At 46.5% G+C, this 13,611-nt stretch overlaps 1 long non-coding RNA gene across 1 annotated transcript in view; it reads right to left on the bottom strand.

Annotated features, from left to right (window-relative positions):
- LOC308197007 overlaps positions 1 to 13,611 on the bottom strand; it is a 318,880-nt gene that overhangs the window by 229,668 nt on the left and 75,601 nt on the right. The gene's annotated exons all lie outside the window — the stretch shown is intronic.

Raw genomic sequence — 13,611 nt, 5'->3', positions numbered from 1 at the left:
GTGTAAGTGAAACTGGAATCAAGCACTGACTTTTAAGATAGCTGTTTTCAAGTCCATTGCAGCAGCTACCCCAGAGGAGACTCCCAGCACACTGTGATCATCGTCTGGCCTCTGATATGGGATACCCATAGGGCTGCTCTGAATTAATTCCTGCTGCAGGTCTGGAGCTGGGGCTGAGCTAGGAGAATCTGTTGCAGAGAAACACTCGCTACCAAGTATAAAGGCTCTAGTGCTGGAAAATACACTGAACCCTAGCTAAAATATTTTGACAGGTGATTACCTGCACTGTTGAAAACATGCACATTATTTCTGGTTGAATATACCTACTATCAACTTAGAGCTGCTGGAGTTTCAGATCTGTGTACACTGGGCTGCCGAGCCTTCACTACCAAACCTTACATTCTTCATCTTGGCATTTATAAACTGTAATATTGCTAATTTTCTTTCTATTGAGAAAAAACACTCTTTACAAAAAATGTGTATTTAGACTTCATATCTCAGGGTGGGCCTCTTTATAAAAAGGCACTCAACTCTTACACAAGCACCTTCTCATTGGCAACCAGGAATACTTCTGTTCTTCGGGATTTTAACCAACCTCACAGGTTTTCTTGATTAAGTTTTGTCTGCTTGCCTGACTTCTAGGCAGAAAAATCTCTGCTTGGGTATTATTGCTACCATTGCCAGTTTGTATGTGTCAGTTCCTGTATACGTTTTTGTTTGCTGTCTTATCAAGCTACAACAAAAGGCTGGTCCTCACCCCAAATAATTTATGCTTGAGAATCCTACATCAAATATAGCTACATTCATGCATTTCCTCCTTAAACCAGCTATCTCAAGTCACGACTGTCATTCTGGATCCTCTCGACTCCAACAGGAGTATTTCTGGATTTGATCCCTTGCACCACAGATGACTCTCAGCTTTATTTACCTGAGTAACTGCAATGGAAACGTATTGTAAAAACCTTCAGAAAGAGCTGCCTGCACCATTTCCGTGGAATGATCACATCAAGAGAAGGAAAATTGAAGTGTTTGAAAATAAGTCTTCCCTTTACCCACAATGTGTTTGCATCGCTCTTTTCCTCTATATTTGCTCTTAGTACAGTAACTTTAACAGGCTTTCTAAATTGCAGGAAACTCAGGGGCCCTATAAAAAGTCCTTTTCTTAAATCCTCTGCAGCTTGCCTGTGCCACCTTCCTGCTTCCTACATCTCTCTCTGCCTGTTCCAGCTCCGCACTAGAGCTAGTTAGCACCTAGATCATGCTGGCTAGAAACCGAAAACATAAGCCAGAGTCACGGCATTTTAATGACAATGTAATTACAATACAATTTTAATGATACCAGTAAGTCCTTCATTGTCCCTATCTTTGAAGACATGAGACTGTCAAAGCCACACGTGGGATGGGGCACCCCTCTCTGAGCCACGCTGACCCAAACCACTGGTGCTGCTTTGTAAGACGTGACTCCTCCTTGGGCGGCCCTGACTAGCAGCCACCGACACCTTGTGAGATGCTGGACACCACACAGCACCTGGCGCATCCGTCAGCATTTGGAGTGTTAACAGGATTTTCCCTAGCTTCCCACCCACTCAGTTGTAAGAGAGAAGTAGGGCAATACATAGGGAGGCTCGTGGCTGAGCCCGAGACACCACACAACTACTTGCTTTTGCTGTTGTTTTTTCCCAAGCCATAGTGCAAACTGCAGAAAAGCAGCATCCTGACTCCTGTCACAAGAGAAGGAGCATTCCCTGCCTCCCCCCCTTCTTCTCCCCATCCCTCTTGTGCATTACCAATGCACTGAGCTGGACTGGAGGGAGCCAAGGAGGAATGGGATTTAACTTCTCTCTCTCTTGTTTTATTTTTTAAACAACCTCCTCCTCCACCTCCTCTTTCTTCTACTCCTCCTCTTCTTCATCCTCCCACCCACCCCCACCCTGTCCATCTCCCCTCATCCCACTCACACACCACTCCCCCCCCTTTACCGGTATCCAACACTGTCAACCCAAACACATGATAAATTGCCCTGTCAACAGAATTCATTCAGGGACCAATTAATTCCACAGAAATGAACCAGGAGCCATCAGTTGCTGAAAAACTCCAAGTGCAGGGAGCGAGGAAGCTAGCTTTGTGAGTGAGAGAGAGAGAGAGAGAGAGGCTTGGGAAGTTAGTCTGACAGAAATTGGTCATTTAATGCTTAAGTGCACCGTAGACAGCCCTGTCATAGCAGCCGGCATGGCAAAAACTCCCCCAGTGCTTTATTTATTAATTATGTGGAGCAGCACGGGGGTCACTTCACTGTCTCGATACAGACTCATCAACTTTACTTCTTGTCACTGGCGGAGATCCCACAGCATGTGGGCCGGAGGGCCGGGCTGCATCCCGGTCCTGTGTCCTGCCCCCCCCCACCAGCCAGGCCAGAAGCAAGTTTTCAGGAGTGACACCCACGCCCTCGGGGAGAGCGGGCCGGGGCAGGCGAGGAAACGAGAGCAGGCAGAAGGGGAGGCAAACCGTCATCCTGCCACCGCCCAGCTCTGGAGCAGGGGTGGTGGGAGCCTGGAGATTTCATTTGCAAAGCTTCCTCATTATCCTCCTTCAAATTCTCCTTAGCCATGATGCCTGCAAAGATCTGACAGCAGTTAGGCTGCTGATGTATTATGAGCACTGCCCATCCTGCTGATCAATAGCAGCTCATGGCTCCACACCGTATTCCCTCAGCTGTCCATACCATCCGTTGTTTCTCGACTCGCAGTTGCAAGCTCTCTGAGGGCAGGACATCTTTCTGCTCCTTGATAGTACAGCACCAGGCAACGCCCGGTCCTGAGCTCTCAGAAGCACTCCTTGAAGTACTCTGTAGCAACAGAAATACTAATTCTATCCCTTTGCAGAATCACAGAAAATAAGGCTGGAATGGACCACAGGAGATCCTCAAGACCATGCCCCTGTAAGGCAGGATCAACCACAGTTAAGCCATTTCTAAACCTTTTTGTCTGGCCTGTTTTTAAAAACAATACTGAAGGTTACACAACCTCCCTAAGCAACCCACCCCAGTATTCCTCTGCTCTTCCCCGTGCCCCTCTCCACCCTGCTGTGGCTTTAAGACTTGAAAACATTCACTTCCCCCAGAGAAAAAAAAATGAAGCCAGGCCCTGAGATATATCTCCACCTTTGAGCAAGAGACAGAAGTATGTCCCTACCATATGGCAGAGATGTACAGATGATGCATGTGCTGCTTTTCACATTCTCTTGCTGGTTAGAAAACAGTCAGATGCCTTCTGGTTTAATTCAACGTAATGTGTATTTTCCAGTTGGGTCAGCAGAACCCAAACTTATTCCTCCATATAAAAGCTCAAGAATGCAAAGGTATCCTGAGTGTGGTTATAGTGCACTGTGCTGCCGATACAAGTGGCCTAGAGAGGAAGAAACTCTCTTTCTCCACACGTGATTACCAGTACCCAGTGAAGAGCTGCAGTGGCTGAACACTTCCAGTCCACACATTATCTACTCCAGCATGAGTAGATAACATAGGTGCATGTGACACGGAGCTGTATGTCACAGTTTTGGATTCCTGGACCGGATTTTCCCAGCCTTTGTGAGTGTTCAAACACAGAGCATTAGCACGTTTCTTTTGCAGATGTCTCTCTGTAAGCACGTCTGTCCCTCCACTCAAACACTGCAGTGATTCTACAAGTAATAACCATAATAACATGTAAACATCTTAAACTATTCCTACCTGAGGCCAGAAATAACCTAGACCTTCACAGAGAAGACACAGAGAAATCAGATATGAAACAGTTTTGATATGGAGAACCTAAGACCAACGAGGTCAGAAAATTTACTTTTGTCTTGGGATAGACGGCTACTTCTCTCTCTAAGCTAGACCACCACAAATCAACAGTTCCCAGTTCTCAGTGTGAAACAATCAAACCACTTCAGTGTCTATCAGGGAGTTATTTTGCAGCTGATAATGATTCACAGGGGAGGGATCTGTGGGGGTTCAGTGGGCACAGACCACCATCATCCACAGCTGCACATCACGGATGCAGGCCTTGCAATATAAGTACTTCCAACAAGCAGGAAAAAAATGTAATGTGATTCTAGGAAATCTGTGTGGACTAGCAAAAGTACTACTATTGCTGGTACCTTTTTGTGCAAGAACTGCCTGATTCTGTAAATCTGTGGGCAGGTTACTTGATCAACAGCAGAGGCTGAAATGTAGAATTTGGCTGATGAACTTTCTAGTAATGGGCTAGCTGCAAGCGCTCAGCAACTCAGGAGACAGCCTTAAAATCTAAGAAGCAAAAAAATGTTAGGGCACGCTTGAAGATTTCCTTCTCCTCTTCAATCCTGTCCCCTTTTCAGACACGTGGCTAGAAAATGGCCTTTCTGAAAAATAGAAGCTACACTTGAATGCAATCATTTGTCTCCTGGTACTGACATTAAAAAAACAAAACCACCATGCAAACAAAATAATACCAGGACATCACAGTTGATAACGCTGGACTGAATAATTGCAGCTTTGGACGTGCAGAAGACTCAACATGCAGAAAGTGGCATGAAGACCATGCATGGTCTCTCCTTGTAAGAGGGCTGCATCTGCCCACGCAGACAGCACAGGACCTCAAAGGACAGCAGAGAGATCTGACCGTGCCTCGCTTACCCTTCACAGACCTTTTTTCTCTTTTTAGCTGCTGTGTGGCACTGCATGCTATGCATGGCTGCTCCCACAGCATAGGGGTCACTGCTGGGGCCACATCACTCCAATAGAGAGGTTGCAGCATCACGGCACAAAAGAGCACACAATGCCCTTATCCTCCTGGAAATCTCAAGTTTAGTCCTAAAGAATCAAATAAGATAGCATGAACTGAATGTTCTTCCCATCAACATAGCTGGAACCACTCAGCATTGTCGAGAGGAGTTTGCCAGTTGATGTTTTTCAGGGCACCTGCTTCCACATGCCCAGAACACTTGGGAATGCAGTATCATGGCGCTGGTCTGCAAGGATGGGCCCAACGAGATGCTAAGTACCTCCTGAAGCCTGTAAGGATTGAAGGCCCACACAGCCTAGGCCTGTACGTGAGAACCTGATGTAACAGAAAGAGAGAACCCCTACCACAAAGGTGGCAGGAGGTGCTGCCATTGTGTGCAGCAGAAAACCTTAGTTTGGCCCTGGAGCTTATAATGAGTACCTGTTTTCCAGCAGGTAAAGCCAAGCTGCCTTCACTTTCTGCATGTTGAGAGCTTTCAAAGAGCACCTGAATAATTCAGGGAGGCTTTGATCTGAGTGCAGATGGACACAGGCACAAACGGTTTCCAGAGCCAGCTGGGAAGCAGTGTGCTGGCACTTCTCACCTCCTGCCACTTCTCAACACCTTATCCCAGGCCAGCGGCAGGCCGAGCCCTCATTGTATGGGCAGCTCAGTGACGTGTTTGGTGTTAGCGGAGACCCCACAGCCTCTCCCAGCCTGTGTAACTCATTTACCTCCTGAGAAGCATGGTGGGGTACAACAGCATGTGCTGCTCCACAGCCCTCCTGTCATGGATGGAAGTGTGCACGCTCTGGGGAGAAAAGCTCTGTATGTCCACATCACAGCTTGGCTGATCTCCTCTCCAAACCAGAGGCAAAGGTCTCTGCAAAGAATGCTTGGGGCCTCCTCCTACTGCTCTGAGGACAGAGCTAAAGCTGGGGGAGGCCTTCTGTACGCAGCCATGAAAGAAGATGACAACGACCTTTCACTAGGCCTCTGTGGTCCCCCTGTTGCTCCCGTCCTTTTTCACGTAATTCTACATCTTGAATCAGGTTTTGTTCAGCCTGTCGAGCTCTATCCTGACCTGAAGGGCATTATCTATGATTTACATCAGCACAACCAGGAGCAGAATCTGGCCCTTTAAAGCTACAAGGCATGTACCTTTCATAAAGCATTTACAACTTGGGGCATAACAGCGACTTGACACTACACATGTGCCTCGATTCTGCCTGAGTATGCAGAGAACACGTCAGAAATTCATTTATTCATGTTGAGTTTAACAGAATACTTCTTGATTTACCTCATCACAAGCAGGGAGTCCCAGTGAGTGTGAGCACATGCACTCAGTGAAACACCTATTTTGTAAACTTTCCTATTACCACTCCGTAAGGTGTACTTTTCTCTCTCTCTCACTAACCAATAAAATACAATATGAGCCATGAAAGTTTTTCAGATGTCAATATATCTCCCTAAATTGATTTGTATGCCCAGACCATTACTTGCTAAGGAGCCAGTCTGCAGCTCTACCTTCCACGGGCCTGCGTGCACTTTCTCACTCACAGCGATGGCGATGAGGAGAACGATGCCAAAGTGAACGTAACCAAAGGGTCCCCACGCAGCTCTGATGCCACGTAAAAAATGGCTCTGTGTCTTACAACCAAGACACAGCCTCAGTCCTCCCACGCACAGTAACTGCCTCTGTGGCAGCTTTCTAAGGACATGTTCGGATGGGCCTCGGCAGCAGTTCCCAGGCTGTGCGCAGGCACTGCTCCGTTTGGCCTCTGAGTAACGCCGGACTGGAGAGGGACGCAGAGCCATGCCCATTTTACAGCTGGGGAGCTGAGGCATAGGAATTAATTACTGCGTGCACCGTCACACAGCAACTCATAGCTCAGCAGAGAATCGAAGTAATGTCACTTGGATGCCACTTAATGTCACTTAGTATTTGATCCGCTAGGCTGTTCTTCCCACAGCTGATCACCCTTTTGTATGTAAATCAGCCCCTACAGCTGGAGGAAAGGCACTGTAAACTCAGATATTGAGGGAGGGAAAGAAACTGCTGAAAACAGTCTAACAAGAGAGCAACATAGCTGGCACGGCTTGCGCAGGGAAAAATACGTTGTGATTAGCAGCTGAATAGGCAGAGGTATGGAAACCTCCCTTTGTCACCCTCAAAGCTCGGCTCCCCGAACCTCTGTCATCGGTCAGCCAAGCAGTGACACATGTCTGAGTGCAGAGTGGGGCTGGACTGCACGTCCTTCAGGACCTGGGCTGTATTTCTGACGCATTGTGCACTGCTTGTGCAGCAGGGCCCTGGTCCCTGCTTTTTCAGGAATACCAGAAGTGATAATGGAGTAGGAGCAGACAGGTTGGGTACCTCCAGTCAGGCAATGCCCAAGCCTTTTTTCTGCTCAAGTTACCTACCAGAGAATAACAAGTTTCATAGCATGAGTAGGAGCATTAGACTGTGCTCCAAGAGGAGAAAGAAAAGATTTTAAGTAGGAGTTAAGGGACAGAATTATAGAAGAGAAACCCAGTCCTGGAGTGCAGAGATGCAGGCAAACAATGTGATTTGAATGCACTGCCCCAATCAAGCCTGTAAGTCTATCTAAAGGAGAATCATCCCACACAATGTTCGCAAACTCAGGCCATGATTAAACAGCAACGCTGTGTAGATTTCCTAAGAAGGAAAGCAGTGGGTACTAAAATGCTTAGCTGTTTTTATTTTGAGAAATCAAGTGTGCTTCAAAGATAACAGCCATGAAGATTAAACTGCAACTGTACCAGCAGAGAAAAGCAGATGGAGGCACCAGTGCTGCCAGACAAATATGCGGAGATGTTCAAAGGCTGGAGGTTTTGTCAAACCCTGCTCGAGGAGGGCTGTAGGTTTCAGCTGTGGAAGGTGAAGAGAGGCAAAGAGGAAAGAAAGGGGAGGAATGTGAAGTAGAAGGATTTCATTAATTAAAAGAGATTAATTAGCACCATAAAAGCAGGCAGCATGGATTACAGCAACTGTCAGCAAAGAGCAGTGACAGCTGCAGCAGAGATGGCCAGCCACCGCTGTCCCCAACCACTGGCCACCTCCCCACCTCACGCTGCTCGGGCCAGCTCCAAAATCACTGAGGGCTCCCAAAATGAGGGGCAACTTGGAGGATAGACCTCATCCAGAAAGGGGAACGAGCTGGTGCCCATTTTTACACTTTCCATGTCACCTTGAGCAAATCACTGATCTTGCCATGCTTCAGTTCCTGAAACAGGGAGATGATTTTTCTGAACTGCCAATTTAAATTGTAAGACCTTTGGGGCAGAGAGTAGAGAACGCTTTCTATTATAAGGGACCAGTAAGCATTAAAGAAGTGCTGCAGTAAAAAGCTGGTCAGCTTGTAACCAAAGTCCAGAGGTGGATGCATACAGATGAAGTTAGAAAAAAAGAAAGTTCATGCACATTTCCCTCTTCCATAAAAAAAATAAAAACAAACACCTTTGATATCAGTGAAGTATTTCATAATTTCACCATGTCAGAGGCATTTTTAGCTGTAAAAAATATGGAAAATATTTTCATTATTTTCCCTGATAAATGTCTTTATTTTTACTGAAAACATCACTTGGTTTTCTTTTATTTGTAAAAATTTGTAAAAGATCAGAATGCAGAAAGGCTCTCAAATCACACCATCTTGATTTTGCCAATGTGAAATATTTGCAGTGCTCTCAAATGGCTTCACTAGTTAAGACAAAACTCAAACTATTCTTGTTCTGGATCACAACACACTTTTTGATGTATTAAAATTCCTAAGAAACCCTATATTTAAGCCATCATTTATAAGCATCTCCAGCACATTCAACTGCGGCACCACCAGCAACATGTATTATTCATGTTTGAAGCATCTTGCTATTTGCTATTCAGCCTTTATTAATCCTGCAAAAACATGTATTTGGGAACCTACGATAATACATGCTATGGGGTGCAGCCATGTATGTGCACAGCACCAAAAAGGCTTGAGAGGGAAGCACAAGGCAACTACAGTAGAATTGGTACCTCCTGGCATGGAAACAAATGCCATTGCTCTCCAAAAACCTGAATGTCCAAGGCAGCCTTGAGAATCTTCAGAAACAACTAAACCCCGGCAATGAGCTGTTTCTTTTTCCATGCTCTCCCAACTGCCACAGTGAGTCCCACAGATCATCTGGACTCCAACACGGAGGGAATGTGAGAACTGCTGTTCTACTGCTGGCCCCACTGCCACCTGGACCGCAACTTGTGAGGGACCCATTCAAGCAGGGTGAAGAACTAGGAGATGAAGTTGTGATTTACTGTGTGACATGGGGCAAGTCACTTTGCTCCCCCTTTATCTCAGTTTACCCAATGGCCGGGAGGAGACGGAGGGAGGCAAATCCCCTGAGCTGCCTCCTGGGACCATCGGAAGAGACTCCACTCACCTTCATCCCAAGACACAAAGCATGCCAAAAAGATGCACCAGAGGCGCCTTCTGCTCCAGGCCCCTGAGCCACCCGAGAGGGCTCCCTGCTCCTTTAAGGTGCAGGAGCCAGCAGCCCGAGGGCTCCGTGCCTGCCTGCTGTGCTCACAGCAGCCATCTCAGCAGAGTCAGACCCTGGGCTGCTCCAGTCTATTTTATCACAATTTACTCGGTAACAGGTTACAAATGTGGCATCTGATGAAAATAATGAGCCTTGATGTCACTTAGTGCACGAGGCTCCCTGCGTGTGTGCAGGGAATAGCAAACAAGAGCCAGCCCGGACTCCTCACAGGTGCCAGTGTAGCGGGTCCCACGCAGCATCCTCCCGCTGTGCTCTGCCCCTGTTGGGCCCACACGCCTACCACAATCGAGCTCTGCCACCAAGGCCAGCCCCAAGGCAAACCCACGGCAGGGCCATGCTCCTCTGTGCCACCTGTGTTCCATGAGAACTTGCTCAGCACCCTGCAGGCCAGGGCTCAAGGACTCCAGTTATGCCCCCAGGTGCATCCATCTCCCACCTGCAGGGGCACAAGTTAGCCGAGGGCAGGATGCAGCCCACTGCAAGGAAATGCTCTCTCTCCTCGTCTTAATGTTGTTAGTGTGAGGGAAAACCTTTTCAATTAAAAAAATAAAATTGATAATCAAGAAGAAGGTTACCCAGCTCTTAGGTGCCTAAGTACTCCTGGTCTTCTGAGCTGGTCAAACCTAGCTGTGCCAAAGACTTGCTAGGTGACCCTGACCAGGTTCCTCTGCCCTTCTGAGTCTTGTTTTTTTTGCTGTCAAACAGAATGAAAGCTTCCCGGTGCTCCACGGCTATGAGGCTAACTGTGGTAAAGGCAATGGGGGCAATGGACAATGATAAAGGACCTAGCAGCTGGTGAGAAGGGTAAGAGTAGGTGTGATACAGAGCAGAGGGAAGGCTCAGAGATGGGATAACCATGGAAAAGAGCATGAAGCAGAGGTTAAAGCAGATATAGGAATGACAACTGAAAACGAAAGGGGAAGGGACATAATGAGGGCACACAGCTCTCCATCCATATTTCAGTTTTTGTTGTTGTTGTTGTTTTGTTTTTTCCAGCTAGGTTTTACCAGAGACTTCAAAGCTTCTGCTTAAAGCTTAAAAAATTCATCCCTTTAGATCTTTAGATCATCCCTTTAGACAGAGAAGTAGAACAAAAAATTCTCCAGGACGTAGTACTTCTGGATGGTCAGCCTAGGCATCTTGACCAAGCATCTGAACAGATAATGTGTCTGGAAAGTGCCAGATTTAAGTGCTTGAAAATTCCTTGGAGGAGTTACCTGCTCAAAGGAGAGGAGTCTTTTAGCCCCTGACATTTACTAATATCACTATTCAGATTTTATTTTAATATATATATGTGCCTCTGCTACATGCAGACTCCTAGTCTCTTGGGAGTGTGATAAAGCATGAAAAAATCACTGTCTTTTTCTGCACAACAGCACCAATTTATAGTGTTACATGGTGTGCAGGAGGCTCCTACAAACCAGTGCTGGACTATGGGGCAAGAGGTGAGGGCTCCAGTCCTCATCCTGCTCCTGTCTGTGGGCTCAACATCCAGATCTTGATTTCCCGTGTGTGAGAGGATAGACTCTTTCCAGATCCCACAGCATTTGGATTAAAAATCCTCTGGGATATAATCTGCCTTTTCTTCCATTTTTTTCTTAAAAAAAAAATAAAAAAAATCAAAACCTATCATGACAAGGGCTCTGATCTCATGAGAGCTTTTCATTGCTACTGTAATATAAACACTCACCCCACTCCTCTCATTAAAATCTCAGCCTCTTCCCCAGAGCTTCAACACTGCTCATAGTCAGGTCACTGCACAGAGCCCGTGTGTAAAGGGAGATGGCAGCAGGACAAGAGAGGGTGGTTGAGGACATACTGAGTACTTACGTTTGCTGAGCTGGTCACAGTGACACCTAGCTTTTTTCTCTGAGTTGACAGCACAAGGCATACAAGAAATGCAAATCATTGCTTTCAGTGTGCAATATCTTGCACTGAGTTTAACAGAAGTATCTGAACAGGGAGAAAACATAAGTTAAAAGGGCTTTTCAGTCTAGCAGAGAGAGTAGAATATGACCCAGTGACCAGAAGTGAAAATGCAGGCAAATTCAAATGAAAAATACAGCCTACAGTTTTAACTTACAGCGATTAGCTACCGGAACAAAGTGCCAACGGAAATAACAGGCTCTTACTGTCTTAATGTCTTCTGTGACAACATGGGCCTCACTCAGGTGGGCAGAGTAGATGGTTGCAGGATTCCTTCAGTGTGTAAATCTATTCTTTCCGTTACTTAATTCACCTACTCTTGTCAGGGCCTTAGAAGTTCTTTGTCATCTTTTCTGGTCTCAATCAGCATACCTACAAGTTCCTCTTCTCTGCTCATTCCTTTTTCAGGCCATTAGCAAATACATTAACCAACACCAGCATTGCTGCAAATTGTCTGTTTTGCCTGAATACTCCTTTCAGCAATATATGAGTTCTCATCACAACCCTTTCCAGCCTGCTTCCAGATGGATTCTCATATTTGGAAAAAAAAAAAAAAAAAAAGAAGGGTTTTCTACTACCACTGCAACGTATGGGAGTCTCTGGGACATGGCAGCCATGACATTTTCTCTAAATCTCTGTCCACAGTCATTTGGGAGTCCCCCATCTATACGGAAATCTGAGCACTCCTATTTTGCAGATGTGCAAGTATGACATAAGAGACCAATGCCCAGATGCAGAAAGCCCTCAAATGCCTATTTCTCACTGATCACAGTGCTGAGTTACTCTTACAGATAAGAGCTCAAATGACTTTGCAGGGAGAGATCCCACGGCTTAGTCAAAGTGCCTTGGGAGCACAAAAATAGGCCCCCAACTCCAGGGAGTCTTCATGCTCTCCCACATCCAATATTGTGTGGCCAGGAGACCGACAGAGGGATGCCAGCAGGCGAGAAGTTACCTTCCCTCTTCTCCTCTAAACCCCCACACAGCCAAGGCCAGCTCTGCTCCGTGCACCCAGAGCGCAGCCTTCCCTCTCTCCATCCTGCAACCCCTCACCCCTGGGGCCTGCTGACTGCGACAGATAGGAAAGCTCTCTGCAGCAGAGTGTCTGCTGGAATGTTTTTTAATTATCTCTGGAAAGTATGGACTGTGTATCATCATTAACTGGACTAAACACTGACGGTCAGTGAGTCAGGTACCAGTAAACGGTGCAATTAACAGCCAGAGGAGAGAAGTGTATTCAATCTGAAAGCTTTCTTTCTCAATCCATCTCCACTCATCACCCAAAGTGCTGAGCAGCGGACTTTTACTTTCAATTACATTAATCAGGTTAATTCCAAGTTAAAGTCAACATTTTAATCAAGAGGCAGCAAACTCGTGCAGGGAAGTAGAGGGCTGAGGGAAAGCAAAGAGGGAAAAGAAGGGCAAGAGGAAGGAGGAGGAAGGGAAGAAAGAAGGAAGAAGATGCAGGGAGAGAAAGCAGGGCATTAGGGCGCCGGTCACTGCTGAAACAATCAACTGTGATAAATAAGGACTAAGGTTTTACATTGGACCTCTAAGTTTAAGGGGGTTAAAATTGACCACCTTTGTAACTTTGGGATACTGGGCTGTTGCATGGGGATATCTGGAATGTAAATCAGAGCAGCCTCACAAATGCTGTACTTGGTGGCAAGGACTGTCCATAGGAACATCTTTTCTGTGGTGTCTGCAACTGCCTGTGCTGCAGACCCACCCCACGACACCCCCTCTTTGCCCAGGCATAGCTCTCCCACATGCCCTATAATGCATCAAAACATCGCACACGTAAAAACCATACCGAGTGCTCCACCATACTGAACAAAACTCCAGCTGTAGCTGCAGCCGAATCAATCGCATTAACACTACCTGGGTATCCAGCAGTGCACAGATCAGATACTAATGACTAGGAAATATGGCCTTAAGTATTTTAAAGAAGCCTGCTTATCACATTTTGTATGTCACTGCTAGAGATTTTTAAACTAACTGAAGGGAGAGAGATGCCCGATTTCCATTGGATTTCAGAAGAACCTGAGAGCCTAATGTTGTTTAGCTCCTTTACAGACCAAGTGATCCAGATCTGCAATGGAAACCACAGAGAGGATGCTGGAAGGTTCACCTGGGCTGAAGCTCCTCACTATTGTAAGGGGCTACATAACGCGTTGGGTATGATCCTTATAAAGTGACTTACAGTTCTGCTACTGGCCCATCATACCCGTCTTTCACAGTTACAATAGCTCGCAGTTTAGAGAGGAAGTTCAAGGTTCAGCTCCTGTTCTGCAGAGCCCTACCAGGTCCTGACAGAGGAGCGGTCTCGCCAAGTGTGGTGTTTGGCAGCGGTCTCCTGGGCAGTGAAGCTAGCAATGCTCAGCTC

This window comes from Anser brachyrhynchus (assembly GCF_964034855.1).
Source record: "Anser brachyrhynchus genome assembly, chromosome: 6".
Taxonomy (NCBI): domain Eukaryota; kingdom Metazoa; phylum Chordata; class Aves; order Anseriformes; family Anatidae; genus Anser; species Anser brachyrhynchus.
The sequence above is the reverse complement of the archived record's forward strand: the minus strand, read 5'-3'. Positions and strand labels throughout refer to the sequence as shown.